The sequence below is a fragment of the Herpailurus yagouaroundi genome, unplaced genomic scaffold, assembly GCF_014898765.1.
Source record: "Herpailurus yagouaroundi ecotype Mexico unplaced genomic scaffold, PumYag 67700, whole genome shotgun sequence".
NCBI lineage: Eukaryota > Metazoa > Chordata > Mammalia > Carnivora > Felidae > Herpailurus > Herpailurus yagouaroundi.
In genome coordinates this window covers 5,312,381-5,326,979 of record NW_024420499.1, presented here as the reverse complement: position 1 = coordinate 5,326,979, position 14,599 = coordinate 5,312,381, and the positions used below count along the sequence as shown (strand labels likewise).

General features: G+C 45.0%; 1 pseudogene; it reads left to right on the top strand.

Annotated features, from left to right (window-relative positions):
• Positions 1-8,505: 8,505 nt before the first annotated feature.
• Positions 8,506-9,285, top strand: LOC121025735 (40S ribosomal protein S6-like; annotated as a pseudogene).
• The last annotated feature ends 5,314 nt before the right edge of the window (positions 9,286-14,599 follow it).

The window sequence follows — 14,599 nt, the reverse complement described above, 5'->3', positions numbered from 1 at the left end:
GAAAAAAGATTGCTTGCAGTAGGGGAGACAAGGCTGGTCTGGGGGGAAATGGGGTTTTAGCTGAGCAGAGAGGAGACCGACTTGGGAGACTAGCCTGGCTAGTGGTCCCCTTTTGGCCCACTGGGCTAGGTCGAAGCTCCTCTGGTGAAAAGACTGGACAGAAAGCAACAGACTTGGAAACTACTTGCTGAGCGCCAAGGTTCAGGGGCTGATGGAACAATTCACCAGTGACTTTATGAGACTCTAGCCATAGGCGGGCCTAGCTTTGGGCCCCGATAACCCAGTGTGGAAGAGAATTAGAGAAAGGATGGTTACTCCAGCCTCAGCCCACAGCTCAGCTCTCCAGTGGCTCCCAGAGGAACACAGGTTCCTAGGACACCAACACGTTCCCAATGGCCACCCTCACCACCAATAGCAGATATAGACAATGGGACCTGGAATAGAAAGAAAAGAGCAGAGTAGTGAGTACAGCCAGCAGACTAGTTTATAGGCACACGGAAGGCATCACTTTGGGGGGATTCTCAGAAATAAGTAGGGAACTCTCCGAGGAGGCCAAATTCTGTCCTGGAGCAGCTGAAGGATGGGGAAGTATACAAACCTTGAGCATAACTCTAAATGTGACTCAGAGTCACAGGTTGAAGGGGTTGGGAAGCCTTTGGGTCACAGGACCGGGCCCAATCACCCAGAGAGTCGCCAAAGGCAGAACCCACATTACATTCAGAGGCTAGGGCTCTACCTCTCTGAAACATCTCTCTTCTTTCCCAAAGGATGACCAGCACATATTGAAGACAGGGCTCCAGCGGCCAGTAGATGGGGTCTCTGCTCCCTGAAGGAGTTGAACACTAGAAGTACGCTCTGTCAGTGTATTTGGATTGGGTCTGGGCTTGGAGGAGAAATGCTGCTTTTCTATAGATAGATAAGAGCAGGCTTGTTTCACCAAAGCTTGGGACTCCCTTCTGATCAGCCGACAGGGCTACATGGGAGACTTCCCTGAGTCTCCAGAAACTGCTGGCCCCCACATCTCCCCCTCCAGGCATTGTGCTTGGATTCCAATTCTCTGCCAAAACGGTCTTCACTTAGGAAAGCTCTGGTCAGTGTCACCGGATGTGCACAGGCAGCAACTTCAGCCATAGGAAGAAGTCTTTCCAACTGGCAATCAGCTCTGACCCTGACCTAGATGAGAGAGCAGGAAAGGTTGTCACTGCAGCTGGACTCAAGGGAAAGGAGCAGAAGAACAAAGGCAAGGTAGATAAAGAACCAGGGGTGGGGTACAGATGGAAAATGTAGAGGAGAAGCATAACATCCCTTTACGTGTTGGTTGCTTTTTGATAAAAGCCCCTAGAAGCCTACAGGTTGCTCAGACAGCACATGTTCTCAGTGGCTCTATAAGATGGGCACTGACGTTAGTTTTGAGCCCAGCGTCTGGGCTTCATGAATGCCACTGTAGGCCTTGAGCACCAGCAGAATTTTCCATGGGGAAAGCATGTCTCTGATAAACTCCTGATCATGAACTAGAAGATCTCAACCACAAGTCTGCCTTTAGGTCACTATGCATCAAAATTTGAGGAGAAGAAGATGGTGGGAGAGATTTTTTTTTAATAAAAGCAACTTTCAAGGAATGATGTGAAGTCAACACAGATTTTAGAAAATTTTCTACAGCTCCTAGAGATACCAACCTGAACAACAGATACTTCTGACCTCTGAGTTCTTGCAAGATCATTAAACATATTCAGGAACCTGAAAGAAAAATTCACTAACATTTAGAATTTTAGCATTGCATGCATTCTTCCATATTCTCACTTAAAAATTTTTTGTTTAAGTTTATTTATTTATTTTGAGAGAGAGAGAGAATCCCAAGCAGGCTCAGCACTGTCAGCACAGAGCCCAAGGCGGGGCTCAAACTCACGAACTGGGAGATCATGTCCTGGGCCAAAACCAAGAGTTGGATGCTTAACCGACTGAGCCACCCAGGTGCCCCCATATTCTCTTTTAAAAGGACATGATATTTGTGTGGGGTTTATGGAGGAGAGAGAGAGAGCGAGTTTCCCATCTTGCAAGTGGGCAAATCTCCCTGAACACCTAATGCCAAGATGCCTTCGGATTTCTTTGCTCCCTTGGGTGCTCAGAAAAACCAGGCCAGAGGATGGTCTGCAATAAGTCATTCATTTCCCCTCCAAAGTTCTGGTTTTCTACCCAGTCACTCACAGACAGAATTCACACAAGCTGTACCCATTTCACTGTACAGGAAGTAATGGGTTGAAGAGCCATCTATTTCAAACTGCTATAATTTGAGTTTAACCCCCACGACTTGACTCCAGTCTGAGGTGACCCCCAAAGGGCCTTCTACTGACAGCAGTTAGCAACTCCAGTCTGGTCATCCCTGATCTCAAAGACCCTGACAAGGCCGGATAGCAGAATTTCCTAGATACTCAAGATCACTGAACTAGGTTCATTGGCCTTTATTGAGCAACTAGTAACAATCGCTAATCGATGTGCCTTTTTACATGCATCTTCTCACTTATCTTACCCAGTTATTACAGGTAGGCCCTGTTATTACCATGAGGAAACTGAGGCTCCAGGAAGCTAAATCACTTACTCAAGGTCCCTCAGCAAGTAAGTGGCAGGACAGGAGTCTGATCTGTCTGCATGATCCAAGATGCTGCACCGACTCCTTCCAAAGCTTTATCATTCACTTTATTTCCAAGACTCTCAAAAGAAGTGTGTACCCTAGCTGCCTTCTGTTCCTACCGCCAGATCACTCCTTAACACTGTTCCCCACTGACCAGCCATCTGGAATGTGATCAGTGACAATCGTCAGCAAATCCAATGGCTCTTTCACAGCCCTTCAGTTGCAATATATCTGCAGGATCAGACACTCCCTCCTTAAAACTCTCCTCTCCTTTGGCCTCTGAGATTTCCCCCCATTTTCCTGTTCCCTACCTGATCTCTTCTTCTCTGTCTCCTTCAGTGGATTCCTCTTACACCTTCCCCTTCCCCCCATAGATGCAGGTTTTCCTTAAGGCTCTGTCCTCAGCCTTGCTCCTACCCTCCTGGATTCAAGTATTATCCCTCTATAGATGGAATGGCCTCTGATTACTTGAGATCCGGTACACAGTGCACTAGTCCAGTGCCTGACAAGTAGTAAGCCTCATGCAAATGTTTGCTATTATATAGTCTGGGCCTCCAGGCTCTAACTCCCACCTGTACTCCGGATCCACTGCAACTGGGTGCATTATATCTCCACCCTGAAGGTTGCTAAGAAACTCACCATGTCCACAATTGCCTCCATGTCTCCTTCATTTCTACCCGTGCAAGATCCCACTTTTTATTTAGTCATCTCTGTTGGGGATCGCCACTGTCCCAATCAGTATGCCATCCAAACCATCCTTTCCATTTCCCCATCGATATTCCATTGATTACACAGCTCTGGCAGTTCTTCCTTTTCAGATTCTTCCATCTGGGCTATGTAAATGTTCTGAAATTGATCATGGTGATGGTTGAACACCATGAAGGGAATAAATGCTGCTGAATTGCACACTTTAAAACAGATGAAATGGTAGATTCTCTTTCATGTGTATTTTACCACAGTAAATATATATATATATATATATATATATATATATCCACTTCCACAGCTACCACCATAGTCCGGGCCACTGGAATACCACTCGAGCCTCCTAAGTGGTCTTGGATGTTTCTACTTTTGCCTACCTCCAAAGGCACTGATCCCGTAGATATGAGGGTGGATCCTCAGAACATGCGCTATTAAGAAGCACCCCGCGGTGTGCTTCCTTAAGGTTTAGGAATCTCTGCCCACAGGATGAAGATCATACTGCTTAGTCTGGCAAGATCCTTCATGTTTTCCTATAGTTGCTGTATATTGTGACCGAGGGTGCTAATAGGCCATGAACTACAGAGTAGGGATTAAGAAAACCCCCTGAACTTCAAGGAAAAAGAAAGCAAGAGGGAGAGAGAGAGGAAAAAAGGAAAGAGATAGCTCTGGATTTCGATCTTAGTTCAAATCCCAGTTCCCCCATTTACTAGCCATATGACCCAAAGGAAGTTGCTTAATGTGTCTGTTCACCAGTCTCCTTCTCTGCTGTTTTTGTAAAAACTAGTACTATGCTACTGTGAACTATGCTACTATGGCTGAGGAGATTGAATTAGGCAACATATGCCAAGTGCTTAGTGTTTGCAATACTTTAGTGTAAAAAAAAAGTAATGGGTTTTCAGCTTAGGAAAAAAAAAGAAATGATGCATGTTAAAGGCATAGTTTTTCAATAATTAAAGTTGTTTTCTCGGTGCTTAGCCCAGTGTGTGGTCCATATCGAGAGCTAAGTACATTTTTTGGGGTGTTGTTGTAATTGTTAAAATCATTATAGTTGGGGCTAGGATCAAGCACATGGTCAGAGAGCTTAACCTTGGCAAGGTGAAGGAGCGTGTCTTCCTGAGAGTCGGAAGAGCTTGAGATGGCTGTGTGCAGATGGGTCAGATGGAAGCTGAAGAAGCTTCTGTCATTTGGCCTCAATCTTTTCAGTAATGAAGGAGGTGAAGTCATCTCCTGAGAATGAGGGGGAGGGCTGGGGCTGGGGGCTTGAGGAGAGGGCAGGAAGTTTGGAGCAGCTGCTGTAGGGAATGTGATAGGGAGTCAGCAAGCGAGGAATGAACGGATTGTTGAACAGCCAGAGGGGCCAGCTTAGGGTAGAGAGCATGCATTGGCAGTGAACCCAATGAGTAGAGTTTCTCCAACAAGCCAACCATGGAAACAGTCACCTTCAAGGGGTCACCCAGGGCTGCAGATTGGAAAGGCAGGAATCAGACAAAAGTCAGGGTGGTGAAAGATTCTAGGGTGGGCACAGAAGTAGTGGAAATGTCCATGAACCTGGGCTGAAAAAGAAGGCTCACTTATTCATTCAACAGATATTTAACTACCACATAATATGTAAATATCATGCAAGTCTCTGGCATGGGAGATGTTGTAAAAACCAGACACAAAATCCCTGCATTCAACATATATCCACACAAAGACTTGCACACAAATGTTCATAGAAGCTTAGTTCATTCATTTCAAAAAACTGGAAAGAACCTGATATCCTTCAACAGGTGAATGGAAAAACCAACTTTGCCCTACAATTACTGAGTAATAAGGAGAAACAAACTATTAATACATGCAACAACATAAGTGAGTGTATAAATCAGGAAGCTGAGTAAAGGAAATGCATACTGCACGATTACATTCATATAAAATTCTAGAAAATGCAAATTAGTCAATAGTGACAAAAAGCAGTTCATTGATTGGCTGGACCAGTAGGAAGAAGGCACAAAGAATCAAGGGAAATTTTTGGTGGTGATGGATAGGTTCTGTTCGTTAACTTGATTTTGGTGATGATTTTACTGGTGTATATGTATGTCAAAATCAATCACATTATATATTTTAAGTGTGTGTACTTTTTAATGTCAGTTATACTCCCTCCAAAGTTATAAAAATACTCAAAAAATTTTATAATTGGCCTGAAAAAATCCCTGCCTTCATGTAACCTACAGCCTAAATGGGAGAGACTGATAATAAACTAGTAAGTAAACAAACATGGTATTTTTAGACAGTGCTTCATACTGTGAGGTTAAAATAAACAAGGTAATGGGATAGAGAATAGGGTGGGGGCTGGGAGAAAGGAGCAACTATAGATAGGATGGTCAAGGAAGGCCTCTGGGGAAATGGCATTTGAGCTGAGACTTGAATGATGAGAAGGAAACAGCCATGAGAAGATATGGAGGAAGAACATTCCGTGCAGAGAAACAGCACATGCAAAGGCTCCGAGGCAGGAATGAGCTTGATGTGTCCAAGGAACAGCAAAAAGATTACTGTAACTTGAGTTTAGTGAGCAAGACAGAAGGGTATCAGGAGATAAGGTTTAGAGAAGTCTTGTATACTATGGGAAGGAGTTGGGATTGTATTCTAATTGTGTGGGTAGGCCAATGGAGGGCCTTAGGTAGAGATGAGACACGATCCGCTTTGTGCTTTAACACTGCTCTGGCTGTTGAGTGAAGAACTAACTGCAGGGGGTCAAGGGTAAAGGCAAGAAGACCACTTAGAAAGTGTTATACTAATCCAGGTAAGAAACAATGTGGGTGTAGACTAGGGTGGTAGAAGTGGAGATCATGAGAAGTGGTTACATGCAGAATTCCTTTGGGAAGTACAGATGAAAGGACTTAGATCCTAAATTGAATGTGGAAGGGTGAGGGAAAATACAGAATCAGTATGACTCCTGTTTTAACCTAAGCAACTGGATAAATAATGGTAGTACCATTTACCAAAGCAAAACAAAACAAAACAAAACAAAAAACAATGGGGAAGATTAATACAGCAAAGCCATAGACCACCAGGAACAAATCTGTAGTTGAACAAATTTGGTTTATGACTCATGGCAACAAGGGAGGATTCATACCACAGGGAACCCTGGGTGTCTCAGTAAGAGGTGTTAGAAAACACTTATTATTGGATTGGAGCTTATCTTAGGTGACTTGGGGGAAGGTCCAAGGAAGAGAGGGTTTTCTCTGGATTGGATGCTATTCGGAAGGGACGGTAATTCTGTGACTGGGTATCTTGATAATACTTACCTAGAATGAAGGAAGACTAAAGCTATAAGGGGGAGAGAAGTATCAGCCACTCAAATTAGGTGGGAAAGGAGGATGTTTGGTATTTGTGAGTTTCACCACAACCTTGTTTTTGTCTGTACCTAGATAACACTACACAGTGGTCTTGTTTTGTCTCACTTCATCATGATCGCAGAGACATGTCTTGTCATTGAACTAATCTGATGTTGGCATTCTGGGAGATGTTTCATGTCCAGCATGAGAATAACATGGCCAACCTATGAGCATCAGGCTAGCTTCTAAGCAATGACCAGTTACCAACAAATTTGGGTGGGGGGAGGGATTCAAAAAAACTCTGATTTGGATATGTTAACTTTGAGACAAGTTTGGACGCCCAAGTAGAGATGTTAAGTAGGCAGTCTGATATGCAAGTCCAGAGCTCAGAGTAGGGGATTCAGGAGTTAAAAAAATATATATTTGGGGATCAACATTGTTAAGATGGTACTTATATACGAAGAAGATGTTTTGCATGTTGGAACTAGTCAACATCACCAAGGGAGAGAGAATAGATGGAGAAGAGAAGAGGTCCCAGGATAGAACCCCGGGCAATTCAACAGCAGCAGGAAGCAGCAAAAGAGACTAAGAAGAAAACGACTGGTGAAGAAGGAGGCAAACCAAGAGATTGAGGAGTTAAAAAATCAAAAGAAAGGTTCAAGAAATGAGCATTAAATGCTGCTGAGTAGGGGCACCTGGGTGGCTCAGCTGGTTCAGCCTCCGACTCTGGATCTCAGCTCAGGTTTGATCTCTGGGTCATGAGTTCAAGCTACGAATTGGGCTCCATACTGGGTGTGGCGTCTACTTTAAAAAAATGCTGCTGAGTAGTCATAGAAATGAGAACTGGGAATTGGCAACATGCGGGTCATTAGTGACCATGACAAAGCCGTTTCATTGCTGCAGTGTACGTGACAACCTGCTGCAGTGGATTGGGGCAAGATTGGAAGCTACCATTACCGAACCTTTACCATGAACCAGACACTATGTAAGCTACACAATCTCCACCACAACCCCGGGAGGTAGGTGCTATTTCTTACATCCATTTTACAGAGGGGGGAAAGGAGGCTCAGAGAAGGTTAAGCAACGTTCCTCATGCTACCCAGGTAGTCTGGCTCTAGAGCCCATGTCGTATGCACTACACTATTCTGCATTAGTGGATGATGGAGAATGTGAAAAGGTGGGAGCTCTTGAACTGACCAGTCCTTGAACTTGCTACAGGGAAAGCCCATACTTCTGAGGGATGGTGCCAGTTACTTGGGGCATGAGATGGAGACTAACCCAGCTGATTCCAGAGCAACCTGCTCCAAGTAGGACTTCTCATTTGTCTATGGCCAGAGTTGGGGACAGATGTATAGAAAAGATGGCATGAAAATGATAGGAATTCCATCCTTACAAGCCCTCAGGGACTCTGTCCTACTATTTCTTCCATCATTCTTTTCAAACATTCCTTTCCAGTGTCCTGTTTGTTAAGTTAGCCTTCCAATAGACAGAGGTCTAACTTGGGAGCAGGCCAAGGGCTTCTCTCCCTTTCTGCCCATCCCAGTTACTCCTATCCCCATCCCACCCTCCACCCTAGGAAATTCCCATGGAAATTCAGGTGCCCTTCTAGATGGCTGAAGGTTGAATCTTCCAAATACCTCCAGAAGTAGTGGGGATAAATTAGAAAAAACCCAAAGTGCTGTTCTTGAGCTTACGACAATTGTGGGACTGCCAGAGAGGCCTTACCTATCTCAGATTTGGGAGTCTAGGACAAGCCCCTTTTGATACCTTTCACCCTCACAAGTGTCTGAAAGCCACCATTAATGATGCATTTCCCCCTTTTTTCATGGCAACTTGGAAATGGTCAGCTGCTTCAAGATGAAGTTGAACATCCCTTTCCCAGACCCTGGCTGCCAGGAACTCAAGTTGACAATGAACACAAACTTCCTACATTGTATGAGAAGTGCATGCCCACTGACAATCTGGGTGGAGAATGGAAGGGTTACATGGTCCTAATCAGTGGTAGGGATGACAAACGAGGTTTCCCCATAAAGCAGGGTGTCTAACCCCATGGCCATGTCCATCCGCTACTGGGAAAAGGGCATCCCTGTTACACACCAAGGAGGACTGGAGGAAGAAGGCACAAATCTACGTGGGGTTGAATCGTGGGTGCTAATCTCAGCATTCTCATCTTGGTTATTATAAAAATAAAAGGAGGAGACGGATATTCCTGGACTCACTGATACTACTGTGCCTCATTGCACAGGGCTCCACAAATCTAGCAGAATCCACAAACTTTTAAATCTAAAGAAGATAATGGTCCACCAATATGTTGTAAGAAAGCCCCTAAACAAAGAAGCTACGAACCCTAGGACTGAAATGTGCAAAATGTGCAAGATTTAACGTTTTGGGACCTCACATGTCCTACAACACAGATGTCACTATACTACTCTGAAGAGACAGCATACTTAGCAGGGGAAGGAAGAGGCCACAGAATATACTAAGCTTTTGGCCAAGGGAATGAAAGAGGCTAAAGAAAAATGCCAGGAACAGATTGCCAAGAGATGGGGGCTATCCTCTCGGAGAGCTCCTTCCCCTGAGATTGGGGCCAGTCGAAATGGAGATTTTCTAAGAGTAACAAATGAGATCAGACCTTAAAACAGATGATTCTTGGGGCACTTGGGTGGCTCAGTTGGTTAGGTGTCTGGCTCTTGATTTCGGCTTAGGTCATGATCTCATGGTGATTTGTGGGTTCGAGCCCCACGTCAGGCTCTGTGCTGACAGCACAGAGCCTACGTGGGATTTTCTCTTTCTCCCTCTCATTCTCTCTCTCTGCCCCTCCCCACCTTGTGCTCTCTCTCTCTCTCTTTCTCTCTCTCAAAATAAATAGGCATTTAAAAATAGATGATTGTTTGGATCATCACTGAGATGAATAGCAGATTAGACGTAAATGAATATCATTAGCCCTTGGCAGCAGGGAAGGAACAGTTTTGGAGGACTGGCATGGCAAGTGATGATGACACTTGGAACAGGAAGGGACAATATAAGATAAATACCAGTCCCATAGTTTTGCCAAAGGCTGGTCCTGACCACAGTGCCCCCAGAGGAGCTGTGCGTGAGAAAAGGAGTGAAATTAGCGTGCCTCTTGTCTCCATTCTTTCTCTTCCAGGCCTGCTGGAGCTGCAACCCCTCCCTGCTAGATCACACTGAGATCCTAGAAGAGCCAAAGGGAGGCCCCCTGTTTCCTCAGGGACCTGAGGTATTCTCATGAATGGACATCTTGTGGGTCAGGTATGTGGGAATTCAGCAAATTCACAGTGGAAGCCACCTAGTGGCTCCCTACTGACCACCCTAGTCTTCCCCAGGGTTCTGAGAGCATCTGGTAGTAAGAGGAGGATATGACTTGAGACGCCGTGGGAAGTACCGTATAGCCCTCCCCCAAGCACCTTCTGCAACACACATAAACATTTCAAGATATTGCCCTTTTCCGATTTCACCAAAATCCACAACTAGGGATTCTTTCCTTGGGCTTCACCTTTATCTTGTCCTGAGTGATCTATTATAAAATCTTTTTTTAATGTCTACTTATTTTGAGAGAGACGCAGAGAGAGTGCAAGAGCAGGGGAGGGACAGAGAGAAGAGAGAGAGAGAATCCCAAGCAGGCTCTGCACTGTCAGCATGGAGCCTGATGGGGGCTCGAACCCATGAACTGGGAAATAATGACCTGAGCCAAAGTCGGACGCTTACTGGACTGAGCCACTCAGGTGCCCCTACCTTATGTATATTTTACCACATTTTTTAAAAAATGTAACTGAGGTATCTCCCTGTCTGCTCTGAGTGTATTCTCTTCAGAGGAAGAGGCCCAGGCCACAGTTTTTACCAAGACCCTGCCCTCCATCAAAACACAGCTGATTGAGGGACTGGTGGGGTCACCTAGGACCTAAGTGTGCAAAGTTCAGTGTCTCGGTATGCCATGTGTCCTGCAACATGAATATGGGTGTACTATTCTGAGGAAACAGTGTACTAAGAAAAATAAGGAAGAGGCTAAAGAAAGAATATGCCAAACATTTGGCCAAGAGAAAGAGGTCATGGACAAACACCAGGGACAGATTGCCAAAAGACAGAGGTTGCCTTCTCTGAGAGCTTGGTATGCCTCATGTACTATGCTCTGAGGTCTAGCACAGAAGGAAGAGTTGCTTTAATCACTTTGTCTTCCTGCATAGGCTGTAGGTTGTGGTAAGTAACAATAGGGGTTGAAAAGTGACTTCTCATCCAGCTTCTTCTCCCAAAGCCACTTTGATAGGTGATTCAAGTTCACCTAGGGTTGGCCATTGATCACCATAACCCATTCACCCTGGTGGTCCTCAGTCATGCTCCCTTACCTTCATAGAACATTCTAGATTGCTCTTCCTCCTAGCTCCCTCATGAAGCCTGTGATTCCTTCCCCTCCTTCTCTTCTCTTCTGCCCTCTCTCAGTCCTTGACCTGTTGTCTTCAAAGTCTACATTCCAGTCTTGGTGGAACCCTGAAAATACACAGTATTAATTGTCGTATTTTTTTTAAAGAGGGCACTGTGGGCCTATGAGTAAAGGGAATGAATAGGATGGGGAGACAGTTATGCACAGATCCCTAGTCATCCAAGATTCTGAGAATGGGGGAGATCAGCTCAGAAATCTAGGAACCAGTGGCCAAGTCCCTACAATCCTCTTCTTTAAGCAATAAGAGCAGACTGTACATGGTGGAGCATTTTCTCTCCCCTGCCCCACCTTCCACCCACACAACTATCCAAAGGCACTGCCCCAAGGAAGGAAAGGGAAAATATAAACTTAATGCCTTATGCTTCGATAGCTGTTATAGGTCTAGCTTTTTCCCATACATGATCTTACTTGATCCTCAAATCCCCACAGCTGTGGAGACAGGCCCAGGAAGGTTAAGCAGCTCTTTCTGAGAAACGAAGCCATCTAATTGGCAAAGCCAGGGCTGGACCTCAGTCCTTCTGATTCTGGTCCTGTGCTCTCCACCACACTGTGGGGCATTTGCTTTAGCCATCAGGCAAGATAGTTTGGAAAGCTGCCCAGTCCCTTTTCTCTTTGCTGGTACAAATCATGTGCAGATGCTTGCTTTCCAAAAGAGATGGCAAATTGAAAAGGAGAAGATGGTAACTACAAACTAATGAAAGACCCCATTTATATCCCTGTAGAAAAGTCAATCAGTAGACAACACAGAACTATGTGCATAATGGAAGAAAAGTTTCTGTTTATTTTTGCGCTGTCAATGAGCACTTCCAGACATTGGAACTCAAAACATCTCCTAGTCGTGCTCTGTTGGAAGCCTCGAGCTAACAATTAAGGAAGCATGGGTCTTTTTCTTCATTATTGTTATGGAGCAACGATCTGACCTGACCTAAAACAGGATCTGCTTACACAGAAGAAATAGACTTGCCGGGTGGGTTGATAAAAGAACTCACTCCAATTTATTAGAATCACATTCAGGAGAAGGCTAACATTTTCTCAACTTGTACAGTCAGCTCAGGCTATTCAGGTTGTCCTTTCTGCCAAGCCCTGGTTGTCCTTTCTTCTATCTTTTGCCGACCACAATATGATCCCTTCCATGCTGTTGACACCCCCATTAGCCGGTAGAGATTCGAGTGCCCAGGCTTCTGGGAAACTTTACTCTCTGGGACACAGTCTCAACCCTGAATGTATTTGGAAAAAGTGACTGGACAGTAGAGCAAATCGCTCTCCCCGGGCCAGGTCACTTTTCTCACTGGGAGAGTTCTGTCACTCCTCTTGCTACGTGTTCTTCACAGGTACTGTAATCATCATTTAAAAAAATAATATTTTTAAAAACAGAAATATTTTTGCAGTGGGATTTGTTTGCCCACAGCTGGCAATTAATGTTAATTATGGGCATCGTCCCAGTGGTTCCCAGCTTCCTTTATATATAAATCTTGGCAAGATGTTTAATGTCTATGAAAAATGGTACCGATTTGTCAACACCTAACCAGTGATTACGCTGCATTGTCAGAACAACCCTGTGTCCCCATTTATGCAAGAAAAATGATGGTCATGGTTGTACTTGAAATACATGGCTGGGGATTGTTCCTCTCACATGCCCCTAGCATAGCTGGGTATCTGTGCCCTCCCTGTACATCCCACCCTGGCCGCCATGATGGCTCTCACAGCATCCCCTCTCTTCTTGTCATTGTCTTGGACTTCTGCCTAACCCCTGGCCCCCACCTGCACAGCCTTAACGCTGAAACAAAACTAGAGATCAGCCAATTGGGCAACGCCAATCTATCTTCAAGGAGTGGATCCTAAAAATGAAAGTAAGTTCATTTAACTTAATAGCTCCAGTAAAATACCAGATGGGCTACAAGGTCAAAACCAATGCCTTGAATGAGGTTTATGTACTATCAACTCATTTAAGTGCCCCATAATATGCTTGCCTTGCTGTCACAGAAACCAGCTGTGTTTAAACAAGTTGGCTTGATGCTAAAAGGTGATTTTTATCTGTGTTTGATGAAACCCAAACAGCCACCATCAGTATAAGCATTTAAGCCCTAACTAAGCAGGCAAGTTCTGATCACTTCTTGAGACAAGGAGAATAAACCAATAAACATGCACCTGTAGCTTTACCCATCATTGGCTAAGATGGTTTAGTTGAAGCATTGTCCCTCTGACTTGAGATGTACACCATTTGATGGATTTTTCTCTTTTAATAAGCCACACGATTAAGACTTACAAGGGTGGAAGGGCACCTGGGTGGCTCGGTCAGTTAAGTTCCCGACTTCGGCTCAGGTCATGATCTCACGGTCTGTGAGTTCAAGCCCCGCGTTGGGCTCTGTGCTGACAGCTCAGAGCCTGGAACCTGCTTCAGATTCTGTCTCCCTCTCTCTCTGCCCCTCCCCTGTTCATGCTCTGTCTCAAAAATAAATAAACATTACATTTTTTTTTAAAAAAAGACTTACAAAGGTGGCTTCTAAAACTTACCTTTGATAATAGTTAATAGGGATGGGTATGAAAAGACTTTTTTAAGTGTATCCTGAAAAACTACTTAAGTGGGAAACCCTTACTTAGCACCGTGATATTTCAAAGTGGTTCAGAATTAAAGGGGAAAAAAAAAGAAGAAAGCAGTTACAACTTTTGAAATAGCTGGAAAAAAAAAAACCCATTTAACCATATCAACCTTTTCTTCACCCACAATCACATCTGTGGTATTGGAATTCAATATATAGATCTAAATATTGCAACAATCCAACCCTCAAATCTAAACATCATTTTCAAAAGCATAAAAGATTCCTTTTCTGTATAGGACTGGGTCTCAAGGCTGGGATCGTTGAGAGAAGAGTCTTAGGCTATTGCTTAAACAACCTTTATTACCTGCCTCTGATATTCCCCAGGTTACAGGGGAGGGAAACGTCTGAGCCTCCTGTTCCATACATGAAGCAGACAGCTGCCATGGCAACTGAATCGATACAGGGGAGGCATTTGGAGGTATGGAGGGGACACACCCAGGGACGGTTACGCACACCAGAAGATGGCCACGCTGCTAAAAATCAGGCCAGTTACTTTTGGGATGACAGCGGGATGCCAGAAAGGCATACAGTTGGGGTCATAGATCTTCCCCTCCCCTTGCAGCTTCCCTCCCCCCTTCAGTCCCCATGAAGTCCATTCTAGACCACAGACTGGTCCTAGCGTCCTGCTAGCTCCCTGCTGCAAGAGGGAGGGAGGGGGAAGATGTCTGGGGTCTCTTCATTTTTCTTTGTCTCCGTCCCTAAGGCAACAGGAAGCTGGAACTGCCGCGGCCCGCCTGGCAGCGAGGGCAAGCCCGCTGGCTCCGGGGAGTGAGCAGTCCCTGGCAGCCGCTGGAGAAGCTTAGACGGCCCAGAGTTCTGATAGACTTCATTGCTTCACTTCAATGCCAAGTGCTGGACGTGTTGGATTCAGTTCCCAGGGGGCTGGAGCATGGTG